This window comes from Sphaeramia orbicularis, chromosome 1, assembly GCF_902148855.1.
Source record: "Sphaeramia orbicularis chromosome 1, fSphaOr1.1, whole genome shotgun sequence".
Taxonomy (NCBI): domain Eukaryota; kingdom Metazoa; phylum Chordata; class Actinopteri; order Kurtiformes; family Apogonidae; genus Sphaeramia; species Sphaeramia orbicularis.
In genome coordinates, this window is record NC_043957.1 from 44,699,555 (window position 1) to 44,719,508 (window position 19,954).

Here is a 19,954-nt window from a genome sequence, read left to right on the forward strand (position 1 = left end):
ACTTTGTTACACAATGCTTGATGAAGTTTATTATTTTACATAGTCAGTGAGCTAGCACATAGCACTAGCTCGCCCGTGACCCGTCACCATCCTGCAGCTCCTCCCCTTGTGTCCAAATATGATTACTTCTGGGCTCTAAAAGTCCAACATCACAAACCACTGGCACAGTTCCTCTATGTATTAATTATACGTTTGGCACCAACCCATGTATACTTGCAGTTGGATTGTACAGACACTGTGGTCATGTTTTCTTGTGAATCTTCGTTCACATTAAATAGATTGTCAGGAACTGAAAGTTAATATATTGTTTTGCAAACAAAGTTGCCCAACAGAGCTACTTTTCGACCATTGTGGATGAAAAGATGTTCTCAGAAAGCGTCACAATTTCATATTTTTTCCTATATTCTGTGACTGTACTTTTTGTGACGGTCAAACAACTTATATCGATAAGAAGCGAAGCCTAATTTTTGTTCAGTAGCATCAGCAGAGCTCTACTTCAGCCATTTTGAACTGAAAGCAGCTGAGGCCTTTGCACCTTGACTCCATGATGTCATCCACAGAGGTCAATGAAAGGTGGTTAGGAAAAGGATGGATGTTAATTAAAAAATAATAATAATAAGTTTTAATCATTTTTTATAGTGTGTGCTCACTCAGTCACCTGTAATGTCAGTAATTATCTCGCAGATATTAAATTTAGCCACCTTTTACACTTCTGATCTGTTAATGTTTACATCATTCTGTAGCTCCAAACACTACACATGTACGTTGTCATATTTCTCTTATATCTTTTTCTTTTTTCCATACAATTTTCTACTTCTCTCTCTTTTTTACCTCTGCCAAGGAGGTTATGTTTTTGCCAGGGTTTGTTTGTTTGTTTGTTTGTTTGTTTGTCCGTTAGTGTGCAACATAACTCAAAAAGTTATGGACAGATTTGGATGAAATTTTCAGGGTTTGTTGGAAATGGGATAAGGAAGAAATGATTAAATTTTGGTGGTGATCGGGGGTGGGGGGGCCCACGGGGGGCGCCACTGATCAGCCTTGGCGGAGGTCTGCGCTCTCCGAGTGCTTCTAGTTTCTCTCTATGTTGTTCTTTTCTTCACATCTAACCATGACATAACACCAAACTTACCCTTAGGTGTCAATATGATGTCTGTTTTTGAAATGCAGTACGACCTTTGCCCATATATACACTTAGCCAGGTTTCTCATGCTTTTTTTTTCCTTTAATCCATATGAAAACTAGAAACACTTGGAGAGCGCAGACCTCCGCCGAGGCTGATCAGTGGCGCCCCCCGTGGGCCCCCCCACCCCCGATCACCACCAAAATTTAATCATTTCTTCCTTATCCCATTTCCAACAAACCCTGAAAATTTCATCCAAATCTGTCCATAACTTTTTGCGTTATGTTGCACACTAACGATCAGTGGCCCCCCCCGTGGGCCCCCCACCCCCGATCACCACCAAAATTTAATAATTTCTTCCTCATCCCATTTCCAACAAACCCTGAAAATTTCATCCAAATCTGTCCATAACTTTTTGAGTTATGTTGCACACTAACGATCAGTGCCCCCCCCCCGTGGGCCCCCCCACCCCCGATCACCACCAAAATTTAATCATTTCTTCCTCATCCCATTTCAAACAAACCCTGAAAATTTCATCCAAATCTGTCCATAACTTTTTGAGTTATGTTGCACACTAACGGACAGACAAACAAACAAACAAACAAACAAACAAACAGACAAACAAACAAACAAACCCTGGCAAAAACATAACCTCCTTGGCGGAGGTAATTATGACCAAAATACAGATTTTGAAAAACATCAAAAACATATGTGGCAAAAAATAATCAATATTATGCATCTAACCTTTTTTTTTAAAACCCCAACCCCTTGATAGTGCTGTACTGTGTGTTTATGCAGGTTCATGTAGATCAGTGTTTCTAAACAGGGGCAGTACGATGCAAAAATCTAAATCTTACCAAGTGTATTTTTTTTATTTCTAGTCAAAATATGTCATCACACTTAAAATAAAACATAATCACCAAAAGAGTAATTTTTTAGTGAGATATAAAAACGTATTTTTAGACAATAGATCTTGAAAATCTTATTTCAAGAAATCTTACCAAGATAATTTTCACTTGCTCCATTGGCGGATTTTTTGCTTCATTCAAGATTTTTTTTTTTTTTTTTTGCTTAATTCAAGTAAAATATCTGCCAGTGGAACGAGTGAAAATTATTTTGGTAAGATTTCTTGAAATAATATTTTCAAGATTTATTGTCTAAAAATAAGTTCTTATATTTCACTGAAAAGTTACTCTTTAGGTCAGTGGTTCCTAACCTTTTTTGGTCATGACCGCATATCAACATCACAAATTTCTGGTGACCCCAGACATTCAAAAACACAAGAGATGTTATTTTTGCAAAAATTAAGTTGTTTTTGATCATCTAATAGTTTGCTATAGTATGTTGCAAATAAACGTTACTTTTAGACAACATTTAGTCTATATAATGTATATTATTATGAACAGAGGCAGAAAAGCCAGGTGGAGATTTCTGCACAAAGTGAGAATTTTATTTTCTTTGGTCAGGATATGTACAGTCAGTCCAGCTTGGATTTACATGGCTGACATTTAATACTGAACAAACAATAACTCAAACTATGAATTATGAAAGAGCTGCAGCATCTGAAACTGACCACAATGAACATTTGAAAGATAAACAGTACCACAGTGCTTCAGTTTCAGCTTCACAGTTTGTCATGTCTTTTATATATTGGGATTGTCTCTGTCAACTCACCATATATTTTTATTAGTAAGTTTTTTGTTTTGTTTTTGATCAATTACTAGAAATTTAAGGCGACCCAATTTGAATTCCAGGCGACCCCAAGTGGGATCCCGACCCCAAGGTTGAAAAACCTTGCTTTAGGTGATTATGTCTTATTTTAAGTGTGATGAGATATTTTGACTAGAAATGAGAAAAATACAATTGGTAAGATATTAATTTTTTCAATGGTACTGCCTCCCAGGGAGCACTGGGACATCTTTTGGGGGGGGGGGGGGGGGGGGGGGGGGGGGTTGGCACAAGAAAGCTGAGAGGGGGCGCTCAGACACAAATGAGTAATTGTTGTACATTATAATATTATACATCACTTGCCCTCCCCTGCAAGTGTAAGGAGCCCGTGTCTGATGTATAACAGAGGTACCCCCCCACCCCCCTACAAATTTGTTTTTGATGAGGTGTGTTGAGCCGCATTATGTAATAAATTCCCATTATGTAATAAAAGTTCAAAATGTAATAAGAATGTCACATCATCTTGTAATAAAGCCGCATTATGTAATAAACTACATCAACGCATTTTGACACATTTTTATTTTTTTTTTAAATGTAATAACATGGTTCATTATGTAATAACAATCCAAATTAATATAATTTCAGAGCAATTTAGAAGAAATTAGTCACAGGAGCTATAGGTCATGTAATCAGAACTTTAACCACATAGTTTAAAGATGAAAATAAAAATGTGTCAAGTGCATTTTGTAAAAAATTTCTCAAAATGTAATAACTTACTACATAATGCGAAAAAATTTACTACATAATGCACTGAGGTAGTTTATTACAAAATGCGTCAGTTTATTACATAATGTGGCTTTATTACAAGATGACGTGACATTCTTATTACATTTTGAACTTTTATTACATAATGGGAATTTATTACATAATGCGGCTCAACAAGGTGAGTGTGGGGTTTACCTACTAAGCTATATAACCCACTACGTCCAGGTATGTTACTTATAGAATAACATAATAACGTACCCTCTCTCAAAACGAGCTGGTGTGTATGATGTTATTATTATTAAAAACTGAGCTGAGGAAAAGACAGTTTCTCTAAATACCTGTACATATGCTATGTGTATACATGGCCCAAGGGAAATGACGAGGCATTAAAAAAAACACTTATTCCTTTACACGTCTTCAAAGATCCAATAGGTAGTGTAACTGTTAATCTCCCTCCAACATGTCACCAGTAAATTACAAAACCATACACCAATCATTTAGTGAAGAAAGGCTAAAGAAAGTCATTTTACAGTCATTCAATCTTAAATCATTACGAGACTTTAGCCCTCTTAGTATTCAGTCATTTAAAAAACAGTAATGGTTGGCAGTGGCCTAAACTATGAGTCAAGAGGGCCAAAGCGTGGAGGAACACTGGCACAGTCCCTTAAACACACAGCAATCAATTAACACTGCGGTGCTTGATTATACAAATATACCACTATATTTCTTCCTGCTTCTACAGATATTGTATTTCAATACTGTAGTAGCTGCAGTGGCAGTTCTTCGGTAAAACACAAAAGGAGGATTTTTACTTCGGTCTTCTCTGGCTTGATGGGATTTGCCTGTTGAAAAGTAACAACGCTTAATTGATTTGAGATTAGCAGGAAAAGAAAACAAGAAAAATAAAATAAAACAAAAATAAAGCAGATGAAGTACAAACCACAACAATATGATGTTTTGGGGTTTTTTTTGTGAAAACTCAGTAATGTCAGATGCCATTTTTTCTTCATTACTGTTGCTCTTTTACATGTTAATTTTCTTTGCTACTGTCATCAAAACGCTATTAGCTAAATCTCATGTTTATGTTTTTAAAGGGTTTCTTGGGCATTGGGTGAAACTCAGCAGTGAAAACAGCACACACCTCTTTACTTTTATTGTAAATAATCTAGATGCCACTCTTCACATGGTGGAAAGTTGCTGTGGGTCTGCCTCAGAACAGTTTGAAGAAATCGATTAAATTCTCAGGTGGGAGAATAATTCAGGGAAAAAAAAAAACCTTATATGGTCTCAGCCACTTCACAGAGGCACCCTGTCTGAGGCTATTCTTCTACAAGTGTGATCACTTTGATGTGGAAGGCTTTGAATTTTAGTTGTAACATGTTGCAAAGCTTTTACGGAGCTGATTACAATTCAGTATGATTCTCATGTCACAATGGTTCACACAAGACCACCCACTGCAGCAAATTCAGCTCTCCAGCCGAGAACACAGAAGTCATTAGAAATGCTGTGTATTATTCATGCACACACTCACAGCATCTGCCCAAATACACTGTTGTTTTTTTTTTTTTTTTTCTGGGGAGTATGTGTAGCTGTCTGGCCACTAGATGCTTGGCATGAAGCCTGATTTAAGATAACACTGAGACTTAATTTAACATTCATACTGGAGCTCACGGCATCATCCAGGAACACTTACTGTTGGATTAAATCATCATTCGGGGCTATGTGTGCACATTCACTTAACGGGATTTGCATTGATAATACACCAGCCCAGTCCATAAATGACAAAAAAAATCCTTCTTTCCAATTAAAGCTGACCTTAAGTAAACACATCCCCAGACTGAACTTAACTCACCCAGGGTTGGAAGTTGGGTCAATTCAAATAGTGGCTAAAAAAGAGCACGGATCCACAAATATTTTGCTGCATAAAAAATATTTACTGCAATTAAATTGTTGTGTTCATATCAAACCATAAAGACTCCATAAACATCCACCGTCGACCACAATCATCTACTAATTTAAACTATTTAATACCTGTTGATCCACTAATCTTATCAATCCATGTAAATAATTGGTGTAAAATACAGTTTGTCGTCCTTTCATGGTGATCAGATATGACCCATTTGGACGTTCAGAGGCTCCGTAGTTACCGTGGAAACACCGTCATCTTCTACAACATTGATCCACCAGTAAAACCCATGGAATTGGATCAATGACAGTGGATGGAGACACTTGGATTATGTTCAGTTAATGAGAGATTTTGCTTTAAAAGTCACTTTTTCTTCAGTTTTCTCTGTTTTTATATAATAACCCTCAACTTTAAGATGAGCTTTTACAAACATCTATATGATCTGGAAATTAAATATAGGAAAATACAAGTTTTTCACACAAAAAACAAACAAACAAAACAAGTGGTGACAGGCACAACAAACCCCGCCCCTCGCATATATTTTGCCCATTATAAGTAAATAGGAAGATTTTTAAAAAGTCATGAAAAAGTTTAACTTTGACCTACTTTTCCCAAATGTCATGACATCTATTCTGGGTCACTGGCAATCTATAAACCCAATTTGGTTTGAATTCAACCAATAGTTTTGCTGCTAAAGTGTTAACAAACAAACAAAAAAGCAAACCAAACCAAAAACAAGGGGAGGCAAGGGGTACAAATGCAGAACACAGAAGATAATATTGCAATAAATGGTGATAAATCACTTCAGAAAGGTTATATTTACAGAAAAATTAATTTGGGAACTGTCCCCAAAGTAATTCTGGGGCTTTATGGGTTAAGTTACAGCAGAGTAAATGCGAAGACCCAAAACTTAACATAGGAAATAAAACATAAGAAAACCTTGGACCAAAAATAAATAAATAAATGAATAAATAAATAAATAAATAACTAAATTTAAATCCAGGTACTCCTTGACTTTCTTGTACATCTGTTTTGGTCTCTGTTGGTTAGCTCAGCCCCAGGCTAGATAGTGTTTTGAAGGTAACTTATCAAAATGAGTGACAATGTTGGAGGAAGTTGAGTGGCTGGAATGAAGAACTAGTATCCTGTGATGGAAAAAGTAATATGTGACAGTAAAAAAAAAAAGGTATATTCAGCTTTAAATGTTTCACCATATACAATTTTAGAAAAAAATATTAGAGCTTATGTGACTTTACAGAATACATCTATATTATAAAAGCCAAGGAGCCTTTGTGTGTGTGCATGCATGTATGTGTGTCTCGGGAATCACACAAAACCTCGAATGAGCTGACTGCTGTAGTTTGGCGTACACATGGATTTTTGGCCAAGGAGGACAGTAGTGAAAACTGCAAGTTGATAGGACTACTATTTTGGGAGATATTAGTAAATTTGGAATACAATAGCTTTACAATCACGTTGCTATGCCCAGAACGCTTTGACGGCGACTGTTGGACAAATGTGGTACAGCATGCACAAATATACAACAGCATAAAAACTACCACATCTAGTCAACTCGTTAGTTTGATATAACAGCCGTTCAACAATATTTCATTCATAAGCATGATCACATCTGATTAAACACACATAATAAAACCTAACATATAGAAATCCAGGCTGTTGTTGGCTATTCTGATCCCTCCCTCCCTCTTGGTTTCCTCCAAACATAAACACAAATACCCAAACAAGTGGGTTTTGTGCTTCATTTAACAAAGCCAAATCCCTGTTTCCCACATAGGAGTCCTGTGACTTATCCATTCAGCCATAGCCCCACTGAGAATACAGAGACATACTGTGCATACAGTACAGACATACGCTCTATATGCACGGAATGTATCTGGTATTGACTAAAATGGTTATGGTGCCGTTTGTCGTTGTGGTTCATCTGAAATTTAAGCATTTCAGTGTAAAGACAATCATTAGATGCCCTATGCACATGGCATGATGCACGTGAAGGTACCAAAAAGTTACAAATGTTACACTAATGAAAAAATGTTTTTAAAGCTACAATCAAAAGAAATTAAGAATTCAAACAAGACAGGCATGACAAAAAACTAAAGAAAAAACGAATGGCCTGATGCTGGAAGAGGAGGAAAAACACATATCCCAGTTGTCTTATACTGATTTCCAAAGCTGTAGTATTACCAGTTTTAGATTATTTAGGATTATTTAAACATTTATTTGGACACAGAAAGGAAACTTCAAGAACCAAACACGAAAAACATGAAATATAGGATGAAAGCCAAACAATATGGTATATGTATCTATATAGAAATGTATATGAAAAGACTGTGCAAAAAGGCAATACAATATTCTTAAGCTGGGGCGCCAATAAAGGGGGTGTTATGACCCTGGGTCATAATTTGTCTATTTATGTTTATATATATATATATATATTTATTTCTCCGATGTGTTCTCCCCAGTCCTGTAGGTGTGCTGTGTCTGTCTTTTGTCTTTTTGTTTCATGCAGGAAGCTGATTGGTGGAGCGAGATTATCCCGCCCTTTTAAAAATGGCACTGAATCCTCCAGCTCGGTCTCTCCTTGTTCGCTGCCAGCTCCCAACCATGATTCCTGCTTGTGTGTTGATCATCAGTTGTCGTGTGTTCGTGTGCGATAATTCATAAATTGTATATAGTTGTAAATAGCCGTTTTGTAAATCAATCCTTTTTTCTGGTAGGGGAGGACTGCTCTTTTGTTTCACCTTTCCTCCTGTTTTTGGTTAGGGAGTTCAGGTTAGTTTATTGTATTTTATTTCTCAAATTTATTTTGGATTAGGAAATTTAGTTTTGAACTTTAAAGAACACTTTTCTTCGTTGTTTTAGCCGAGCCCTCCCCTAACCCTCCTTTAGTTGTTTAATGATAAATATTTGAACTTCAGTTTGGACTGATGTGTGTGCTTGGGAGTTGGGAGGGGACAAGAGAGCGTATTATGTACGTCTTGGTAAACCCCTAGGCCCTAGGGTAACAGGGGGTAAACATGACAAATTCATGGGGCCCAGCATTTGTGGGGGGACCATAGAGCAGAGGAGGGGGTCCAATGGATACAGGTTAGAAGTTGTGAAAATGTCCTGTAAGATCCGCTGTATAAGAGAGGCATAGAAGTCAGGAATCGGACGTTGACAGCATATGAAGTTTGAGTTTCATTTTCGCACAAGCGCAAGTGACGTTATGTGAACCTCGTGAACCTCACCTGCACCTTTGGGCTCTTATCAGCGTGTCCACGTGTCTTCACTGCAGTCCTTTCTATGCTGGGTTCTCTTTCAGTAAGGCTGAAGGTACATTTCCTCTCCTACATTTGTTTGACAGCTCCTCATTTTTATAAAGACAGAAATAAGTAAAAGCTACTTCTGCTTCTGTTAAATCCATGTAAATTGTGGATGTATTACCTTTTTCTGCAGAACTATTAAAGATAGGAAAAAAATATACATGTGAGGCGTTACCACTTCAAAATCAAAATGCTCTCTGCTGCACACAGAGAGCACTTAAATAAATTCATAATCTCATTATATTGTAGAATTCCAACTAATGCAAGAACACATGTAGATTTGTTATGATGAAATTTGCTTGGGTAGATGCCCAAAGGCCAGTCCCACCAACCGGGATAAAAGGTTTTTCATGTGTTAGCACACTTGGTGGTGAATTGGTAAGGATGTAATTTTGTACAGGGAAAGCCCGGAAGAGTGGCAAGGAGCCAGTATGCACAATACCAAGACCCTGAAACAGCTTTATACTCGTATTTCCCACTCTGCTTTTCATACAAGCATATGCAGGAATGTCTTCCCTCAAAAAGATCTTACTCAGAACAAGAAGAGTGTCATAAAACAAAAGCACTATAATGCAATGTGTTTATCTGAAAAGCCACAAGACTGTTGAATGAATGAATGAATATTTTTTTTAATTTTGGTAAAGAACAAAACACATACATATGCAAAAGCAAACAATTTACACAATTAGTAACTGAAAAAGGAAGAAGCTGAAGACAGAGGCTTATTTCTGCTTTTCCTACTCCCATCCTTTGAATTACAAAATTGCAGCAAAAAAAAAAATTAACACAAATTAATCCACATTCAATCTCTTAAGTCACTTAGAGATCATTTTACTTTCATAGCCCTCGAGAATTTGACAAATTAAAGATTCCATTGTTGTGTTCTGTTGTAGAGGTGTGTATTTATTCTTCAGTGGATGGTTAATTAACACTTGGATATGGTATTTTAGAAGGTTGAGAGGAGACATAAGTATTGTTTTGATATCCACTCTTGTTCTTGCATACCTAAGTGTAAAGGTGTATTTTGTAGCTCAGAGGAAGTGAATATTGTGTCTCAGTGTGTTTTGTATTCCACAAGCATCTATCTATGCTACAAATCCCAGTGGGTTAACCTTGCTTATAAAAATGATACCCTCAGGCTTCATGCCCCACTTAAAACCATATATATATATATATTTTTTGTAACATAAGTTGCCTTTGACTTGGTTTTTCCTATTCCGTGTCTCCTGTTCCATCCCTTCGGCCAATCAAGATGGGTGAAAATATCATCTGAAATAAATTTTTAAACAAAGAACAAAGAACAGACAGAAAAAGTGAAGAAGAAAAAAAAAGATGATGATTTGCAGTCTGATTTCAACAGCTATCAGGAAGCACCTGCTACTTCTGCAGTCTGAACATGTGGTTCTAATCTCCGAGCAGGCGGTGGACACAGAGTAAACCCCTTTGTGCCTCTTGCATCCACTTGCATTTGCCGTAACACACCTGTGAGGTGTCAATCACGCCAACATTGTGCATTAGATTAGATCTTGCCAGACATCAATCACAGGACTACAACTGGAAGCGGCAACAGTATTCTCTTCAGGATTAAGCTGTTTTTAAATTGGCTGCGTTGAACAAGATGAGCCTTGGAGCAGAAAAGTAAAGGGGGGGGGGGGGGGAGTAAAGCAGTAGATACTGAGCTTTGTTAGAGAGAAAGAAACTATGACGCTGCGTTTAACTTTGAGAATTATGGCCCCGGTTATGTGAAATGAGGAACACTCGAGGAAATTTTTCACTAAGGAGTAATTAAATTCACTATGAAACTTTAAATCAGCTAAATAAATTGCTTTTCTCAATTAGCTTCCTTTGATTCCTCCTTGGGGTAAGTTTCTTGTTACCAGTTTGCTTTACCTTGTATTGCTAATACAGGATATTCAAGAGCAGTTTTTAGAAACATTCTTCTTTGACCTTAGACGTTTTGCAGTATAAAAAAAAAGTCATTATCTCTCCCTAATAATTAGCTGATAATTAAAATAAATAGATAACATTTAGCTATGATGAAACAGTATTTTAATTAATTCTTTGTTTTATTATGTTTAATTGGCTACATTTACGTGATAAGCTTAAACATGTACTCATTATAATAATCAGAACCTTAAAAAGAATAAAACTACTGGAATACAGTGTATGGGAATATTCGAAATGTAAAATCACAATGACAGAAATGAGTAATTAATATTTGCCTTTTTGGGACAATTCAATTAAAAATGAATCAGTGCTATCTACGGCTGTATGTCCAAAAGACACATTAAAGTTGATATCTGTGATTGTGTTTAAATGCATGCTCTAGATCAGGGGTTCCCAAAGTGGAGTAAGCAGACCCCCACAGGTACTTGGAAAAAGCCCCGGGCGTACTTGACATTTTTTTGGAATAATACATTAAATAAGTCATCATGTACTGAATACAAAATATATAATGAGAATTAATGCTGAAATATAAAACACAATAAATACATTCATATAATAGTTTTTTTTGTTAATCATCTTGTTTAAGCTTTCCATAAGCATTTCCATTTTATATTATTCAAAAATGAGTTTGAGTAGCTAAGTAATTATTTTTTTGTTGATGAAAGGTTCTGTTGTTAATTAATGACCAATTTATTTATTTTTCTTATCAGTGAAAGAGGGTACTTTTCAGTTTATATTTTGCACACAAAATGTACTTTTAAAAAGGTGGGGTTTTTTTTATTTTTTATTGTGGCGTGTTGGAGGAGCAGCTGGGGGAAGTTTCCCAGCATGTTTTGGGACAAAATAGTTTGGGACAGTTTTATGTGTTTACAGTGTTCTGAGCTTAAAAGAAGTGTTGTTCTTGGTAGATAGTAGAGTTATGGTATGTTTTACTCTTAGTTAGAACAAATTTTGCCTAATTTTTTTTCAGTGAAAAATGCTGAAGCGAGAGTTGGGGGTACTTGGCTAAAAAAGTATATTTCAGAGGGTGCTCCACTGTAAAAAGTTTGAGAACCACTCCTCTAGATGTAAGAAAGGGTAAACTGTTCCATTAATTTCAGCGTCTATGTGAGGTTTCTGCAGCTTGATGCTTTGTCGTGGTTAGTTCTTCAGCAGAAACATTTTGTTTTTCCTCCAGACAATCTATAACCTATGTACATAAAGAAGCAGTACATGCAGTACTACACCTGAATGTACTGCATGTAGTAGTAATGATTGTATCCCATGCTTACACTACTCCTGAATGTACTCCATGTGTAATACTTCTGAATGTACTACATGTGTAGTACTCTTGAATTAAACTTTAGATGAGTACAAAGCAATGATGTGAAAGAAATTTAAGATGTAGATGAACCAGTGATGTAAAATAAACAAAACTTAAAATGCATATGATCTAATAACATAAAGAAAAAGTGAAAATAAAGATTAGCACAGACTAAGGATGTGAACTAAATTAAACTAAAGGTGGGTATAAACTAATTACATTAAGGAAATGAAACTAAAGATGCGTGTATGTGTCACTGGCGTGTAGTACTCCTGAATGTACTATACCCAAGTGGTGCTTTCAGTACTACTCCTGAATGTACTGCAAGTGTAGTATTTCTGAATGAATGACGTGTATGTAGTACTCTTGAATGTACCCACTAATCACATAAACTAAATGAAACTAAAGATGTGTACAAACTATGGATGTAAAATAAATTAAAGATGCGACCAAACTAATGATGTAAAATAAATTAAACTAAAGATACATACAAAGTAATGACATATATAACATGAAAGTAAATATGTCCACAAACATGAACCCAGACATATATATATATATATATATATATATATATATATATATATATATATATATATATATATATATATATATATGTGTCAGGGTAGAGACTGCGATCTGGTAGGATCGGCGATTCTACCAGTAGAGACTCCGATCGTTGTCTCTACCAGTAGAAACTCCGATCAGAGTCTCTACTGGTAGAAACTCCGATCCTGCGAGTAGAAACTCCGATCGGAGTCTCTACTGGTAGAAACTCTGATCCTACCAAACATTTAATAGGATCGGAGTTTCTACTGGTAGAAACTCCGATCCTACTGGTAGAAACTCCGATCGGAGTCTCTACTGATAGAAACTCCGATCTTACCAATAGAATTGCCAAATGCAAAGTTAATGTTGAAATTCCAAAGGTTTTGAGAAAATTGTTGTCATTTTATATTTCACAAATGGTTTTAATATTTGGTGCTTTCCATAAATTATTTATATATTATGTGAGCATGCTGAGACTAACTAAAAAGTCCAGATGTGGGTTAGGGGTTAGGGTTAGGGTTAGGGTTAGGGTTAGGTAGGTAGGATCAGAGTTTCTACCAGTAGAGACTCTGATTGGAATTTCTACTGGTAGAATCGCCAATCCTACCAGATCGCAGTCTCTACCCTGACATATACACATATATATATATATATATATATATATATATATATATATATATATAATTTATGTTTCGGTTAACATTAACAAAACTCAACAAGTAGTTCCAGGCACAACAAAACCCGCCCCTCACACATATTGTAGCTTATTTTGGCATCGATCCGGTTGATGTCATCATGTCTATGCGTGTGCTGATGTCACCATATCAATTGCCTCTATATATGCGCCAAGTTTGAAGTAAATTGAAAAAAATCGATGCTTTTATAGACATTTGAAATTTCGCCCCTTATAAGTAAATGGGAGAAGAGAAAATATTTTAAAAATTCATAACAAAAATGTTAACTTTGACCTTCTTTTTCCAAACTGTAACCAAATCTATTCTGGGTCACTGGCAATCTATAAACCCAGTTTGGTATGAATTCCACCAATAGTTTTGCTGCTAAAGTATAAACAAACAAACTAAACTAAAAACAATACCCCTGGCCTCCCCTTTGAGGGGCAGGGTAAAAATTTATAAAACTATAAAAAACTTGTAACTAAGTAACAGAAAACAAATATATTGGCGCTGCATGTTTATTGAGGGAACTTGAGTTGACTTCACATTTGTGAGTCCTGACCCTAAAGATGAGGATGAACCAGTCGACGTAAAATGAATGAGACTAAAGATGCATACAATTGAATAATAACGAAGAAAAAATTAAAATGGGTGGGTGGGAGGAAAAAAAACAAAAAACTTAGTGCAGTGACTTAACTTGACAAGCCCAGTTGTAAGAGCGTGACACTTTTAATCTCAGAGTTGTGGGTTCAAGCCCCACGTTGGGAGTCACTGTTCTGTACCCTTCTGTATGAGACAAGTTCTAAAGCAGAATCATTTGATAAATCCCTTACTTCCTGCTGTGTCACATCATGCCGATGCTTCAATGACATTGTTAGAGTGAATATTAATCGTATTGATTTGCAGGGATGTGTTAGTGCATTAGGCACATTTGCATGTTGTTTTCGGCAGCAATTTATGAAGGGATGAAAACATGTTGTCCTTTTTTTAATTTAATCTTCTGTGTTGTTTATCTTATATCTTGTAGACAGATATTTTTTTTAGAAACTCACACTCACACACATTATGGGATAATGGTTAAATTTCTATCCTGTATTAAAAGAACTGAATTACAAGATGCATGAGATTACTCTGAAGAACTGGGATGAAGAAATAGTTTTTCAAGTCTCAAGTTTGGACTATGGAGTCTCGAACAAGGCCAAAGGGCCGAAGGTTGTGTTTACATCAGTCAATGGGTTTTATCAAATCTAATGTTATTTTAACAATGTTAGTTTTTAAAGAAGATTTCTGATTGAGTGGTGTTAACCTATTGTAACCTCAAAGAATGCGGTAATAATAATAATAAATAATAATGGATTAGATTTATATAACACTTTTCTATGAACGCATTCTCAAAGCGCGTACAGTGGATCCATTATTCATTCACTCTCACATTCACACTGTGGTGGTGGTAAACCAGTTGTATGGAACAACCTTGAAACTGTTTAATTTTAAAAGAAATAGTCGATCCACACATGCACATCGTTTGGGGAGCTTGGCGGAGGTTTGTGTTCTCTGAACACTTGTCTTATACATGTGAAGGATTAAGCAGGTTCTCAGCCTGTCACTGGAGCTGCATTGTAGCTGAGTCTAAGGGGGTTTTCACACAGTGTACTCAAGTCCATATCTGAGTACGCTGGACCCCAAAGTCCGCTTAATTTAATCCATGTGAATGCAAACGTTTTGTGTTCGACAACCATACACAAGTCCAGTTTAGAAGGTAGTCCTGGGTACGGACTGCCCAGACTCCAGCACAGTATGTTGCCATGTGAATGCGATCCATGCCCGAGACATGACCTAATCACCACGAGACCATAGATGGCGCTCCTCTTGTCTCCTGAAAAAGCCTCGGATCTGTGCGGCACGGACTCGCCTTATCAGCTGAACCGCTCGGTGCTAAATCAGGGAAAATGAAGGTCACTCTTTTTCACTTTGCCTCACACAGGCTGACATAGAAAAGTAGTGCCGCCATTGTAGACAAATGAACAGAACAGTTGCTTGGTTGATGGTGTAAGGGTTTGTCTTCTTCTAACTTCCACATTTGTTGGATAGCGACAGAATTCCTTCCACACCACCACCTACTGTTTCAGCCCTGTAACACCCATTTGTACTCAGGCATGGGCCACGGTACGTGTTTGTGAACGCAACATCTGCAGGAAAGGTGTGAACGTATCCAAGTACGGTACGGACTCGAGTACGCTGTGTGTGCAAACACCCTAACTAAACAGCTTTTGTTGCCCATTTTTATGGCCCATTGTTAATACACTGCAAGGCCCAAATAATAGTTACTGCCTGGTTTTAACAAAGGATATAGTTCCGATTCTTCCATTGGATAATTTTTGCAGTGAAGAATGTGTTTCAGCTGCAACAAGTTCTTTAACCCTTTAAGCCCTGAGACATTAGTTTAATGAAACGTGCTGCTGTGAATTTGTGTCTGTTTCAGTGTCTTAAAAGCTGCTCTGAGTATGTGCTTGTGTTCCTTTTTAGTGGTTTTGCTTCACCGTGTGTTTTAGGATGTTGGGATTCCAATTCGGAATCCCACACGATCAGTTGTTACCTTGACCATGAAACAGACCTGAAACAGGATTTAAGAATAGCAATGAATCAATCACTTAATGTGCATTAATCAATCTTAACACAGATCTGTGGTCTCCCAAGGTTACAGAGAATCAGACTCCATAGCCAACAGACATAAAATCTTGGGGCAGAGGACAGTCTCTCTGACTCCCTGTCCTCAAATGCCCTGAATTATCTTTTTCCTGCTTCTTTATACTCTTCCATGGGGCGTTGTCTTCCTACTTCTAACTTCATCCAATACCTTCACGGATCACCCACGCTACACCTGACCGCTTCATTGTCACCCTGATCTTGCACCACAGGCCTCATAAACTCATATCTTTATCCCTAGTCTAACAATGAAACATTGTACTCTTCCCTTATCTATTCTAATCCCACACTCTACCCTCCTAAAAACCAATCTAACCCACCTGTGACACTCTGTATTTTTTCATTTTACCCTTTGAAGCTTGTGACTTTCTAATGTCAGTATGTGCAAATCAGCAAAACATAAAAACCATAGTTATATCATATTGCATTCTGATCATATACTGCTTAGGTTTTTATATGTTCTCAACAGTATAATTCCAACAAGGGTCCAAACAGGGTGGGATAACAGGAAAAGACAGAGAGAGGAAGTGAAGTTTACTAAATAAGGCACTCAGAATGTGCATTAACAAGAGATTTAGGATGTTGAACATGAACTGTGAACTGGAACACACTGAACAACAACAATGATTTGAATTTTATCCCAGTAGTTTTTGTTTTGGGGCTCTTTTTTTTCTAAATCAGTCCAGTCCATGCTTTTTGACACCTGGCTGAACTTCGAAATGCAGTTACAGGGTCAAAATTTGGTAAAAACACAATTTAAAACAAGAAAACAATCGGAGAGCGCAGATCTCCGCCAAGACAGATCTGCCCCCCCCCCTCAATCACCACTAAAATTTAATCAGTTCTTCCTTGTGCCAGTATCAACATTTCCTGAAAATTTCATCAAGATCTGTCCGGAACTTTTTGAGTTATCCTGCTAACAAACAAACACGCAAAGCAAAGCGATCACAATACCTCAGGGCAGAGGTAAAAAGAAAGAAAGAAAGAAAAGAAAATCACAACAATACTGCAAACAACAGTAAAAACTAGAAAAGCACTCAGAAAGCGCAGACCTCCACTGAGGCAGATCAGCCGCCCTGATCACCACCAAAAATGTAATCATTTGTTTATTTTGCCAGTATCAACATTTCCTGAAAATTTCATCATAATCTGTCCATAACTTTTTGAGTAATCTTGCTAAAAGACAGACAAACAAACGAAAAATTCGCCCCATCCCCCGATCATCACCAAAATTTAGTCATTTTTTCCTTGTGCCAGTATCAACATTTCCTGAATATTTTATCAAAATCCGTCCATAACTTTTTGAGTTATCTTGCTAACAGACAAACAAACAGACAAACCCCGATGGAAACATGACCTCTGCCGTTCCTTGGTGGAGGTAACAAAACACCACAAGCTTAAACGGTATTTAAAAAAAAAAAGCCCAAACCACTGCTCTGTGTTGTGCCCCCCTTACACAGGGAGTGAGGGGGGTGCACTGAGAATGCTAGACGTCTATGGAAAGAACAAGAACTATTCTATCACCACATTTTGAAATTTTTACTATTGAGCTAACGATTGATTTTTTAGGAATATTGAAAATAAATCATGCATTCAAAGCGCTCAGCGCAGACACATCAGGGGTTAAAGGGTTAACCCTGTAACTGATGCAGGAGCTTCTCCTTTCTTAAATGCTGTTTGATAAAGACCATAAAGTTTCCCTTGGCGATTGTTGAGAGATTGTTTTGGACCGAGTCAAAACCTTGAGGTAACTGTGGAGATTACTGAAAGATCATTGAGAGATTATTGAGAGAGCTTAGTGATTGCTGGGCGCTCATTGAAAGATCGCTGAGAGAACTGGTGTTTTTTTCATCACCACCCCTGTGTAAAGGGGGTTTTCAAGTCTGAAGTCTTCTCATGTTTGTCTTGAGTCTGGCTTACGCAACTCAAGCGCATTACTCTGCTCTGAATTACACCGAAGTTTCATTAAGCATCTTGATCTCCTGTATGTAACTTGTCACCTTGATGATGTGATGTAAAATTGAATTCCAAAGTGTGTCAGCACTGGTAACAACTGCAAAGGAGCATCAAGGTAGCACTGTAAAGACACTTCTCATCAGGTGTTAACATACTCATCACTATGGTTAATTGGATCTTATGTACACTGCAGATAATATGTTATATATTCATTTAACAGCACCTCTATTAATATCTACAGACTTTCCTATTTCACAGTCTGAACACGTGCCTTTGGCTGGTCCAGCTTTTGTTTCATATAAAAAATGTCTGTGGGAAATTACTGGTCGTTTAAAGTGTGCAGCGTTCTGAGCAATAAAGAAAAGCCTGTCATCTGCCTCAAAGGGTGCAGCCAATATATAGAACATGTTGACGTTTCCAATAGAACTGCATTTGTGGTGAATCCACCATTGAATTTTTCCTCTTAGACACAGCTGGGCTTTTGTGATTATATTTTTTTTTTTTTTCTTTTGGATTTCTTTTTCTTTTTTTTTTTTTTTTTTTGATAGATGAAAGGGAGACAGATCACCCTCCAGTAAATGGGAGTATCAACTTCACCCCTCTATTGTCTTTTAGATGTAGCAGCATGTGCTTTATTGTTTTGATTCCTTTCTGTTCATAATTATTTTAAAGGGAACCAGCGACTTCAAAGGCCCTGTTGTCGGAAGACGTTGCCTCTGCCTACTGTTGTGTCTCCAGTCTCCTGCCCAAACACATCTTCAACACAAATGGAATCAAATTAATTGGCGAGGAGACTGGCAGCTGGCAGGAAGTGGCACAGGCAACAACCGACTCCCATTAATATGTAACAGATCATTTGCACCAGAGTATGCACTAACACAGAGAGAAGTTACCAGGTATCGTACTGCACTCAACATTTACATATGTATATACTTCAGTGTTTGAATGCACAGTACATACACGCGCTTGTCTTCTCTGGTTAGCAATGTCACCTCACAGCAACATGGTCCTGGGTTCGACTGTAGAACTCACGGGTGGGCCAAAATCAGGATCTGATTCGGCCTGTGGGATGAATTTGTGAAATGCAAAAATTACACTGAAGATATTAACTATCAAGGATGTCAAAATCATTTTAGTTTAGGATCCACATACAGCCCAATTCGATATCAAGTGGGTTGGACGAATAAAAAGCTATCATGATAACCTATAGATAATGACAACTCCAAATTTTTCCCTTTGTTTAAGTGTAAAAAAGTAAAATCACATGAAAATGTTTACAACTCCTCAAACCTCATGACAACATCCCATCATCTTTCACCCCTGAAAAATGCAATAACTTTCTATCATTTTTTCACTCCAAAATTGACAATATTCACGACCAGCTTGCCTCTTCCTCCGCCATCACCTCTAACCCGGAACCCATTCTTCCCCCACCCACAGACAAACGGCTCTCCCTCTTCTCAACCATTACCACTGACGAACTCCCTGAATTACTCTCCAGCATGAAATCACCTACTAGCCCTCTGGATCCCATCCCCTCCCCCCTTATCAACGCCTGTCTCACCCCTCTCGCCCCACTCATCACTGAGACCATCAACTCTTCCCTAACCACTGGTACAGTCCCCCTACCTCTCAAGACTGCTGCCATCACTCCCCTCCTTAAGAAACCTGGCCTAGATTCCAATGACCCCAATAACTTAAGACCAATCTCCAACCTCCCATTTCTGTCAAAATACTGGAAAGAGTTGTCGCAGCTCAACTCAAGCAATATCTCCTCTCCAACAAACTGTATGAAACATTTCAATCTGGTTTTCGTTCACGTCACAGCACTGAAACCGCCCTTCTCAAAGTCACCAATGACATCTTACTCTCCTCTGACTCCGGTTCCCTCACCATCCTCCTTCTCCTCGACCTCAGTGCAGCTTTCGACACCATCAATCACTCAATCCTCCTCCGCCGTCTGCACTCCATTGGAATCACTGACTCTGCCCTTTCCTGGTTCACCTCTTACCTGTCCGACAGATTTCACTTCATCTC

General features: G+C 37.5%; 1 long non-coding RNA gene across 1 annotated transcript in view; it reads right to left on the reverse strand.

Moving 5' to 3' along the window:
* LOC115429539 (uncharacterized) overlaps window positions 1-19,954 on the reverse strand; it is a 387,532-nt gene that overhangs the window by 292,258 nt on the left and 75,320 nt on the right. Inside the window, exon 2 of the long non-coding RNA XR_003936801.1 lies at window positions 1,126-1,130. This is a non-coding gene — a long non-coding RNA (uncharacterized LOC115429539). The remainder of the gene's footprint in view (window positions 1-1,125; window positions 1,131-19,954) is intronic.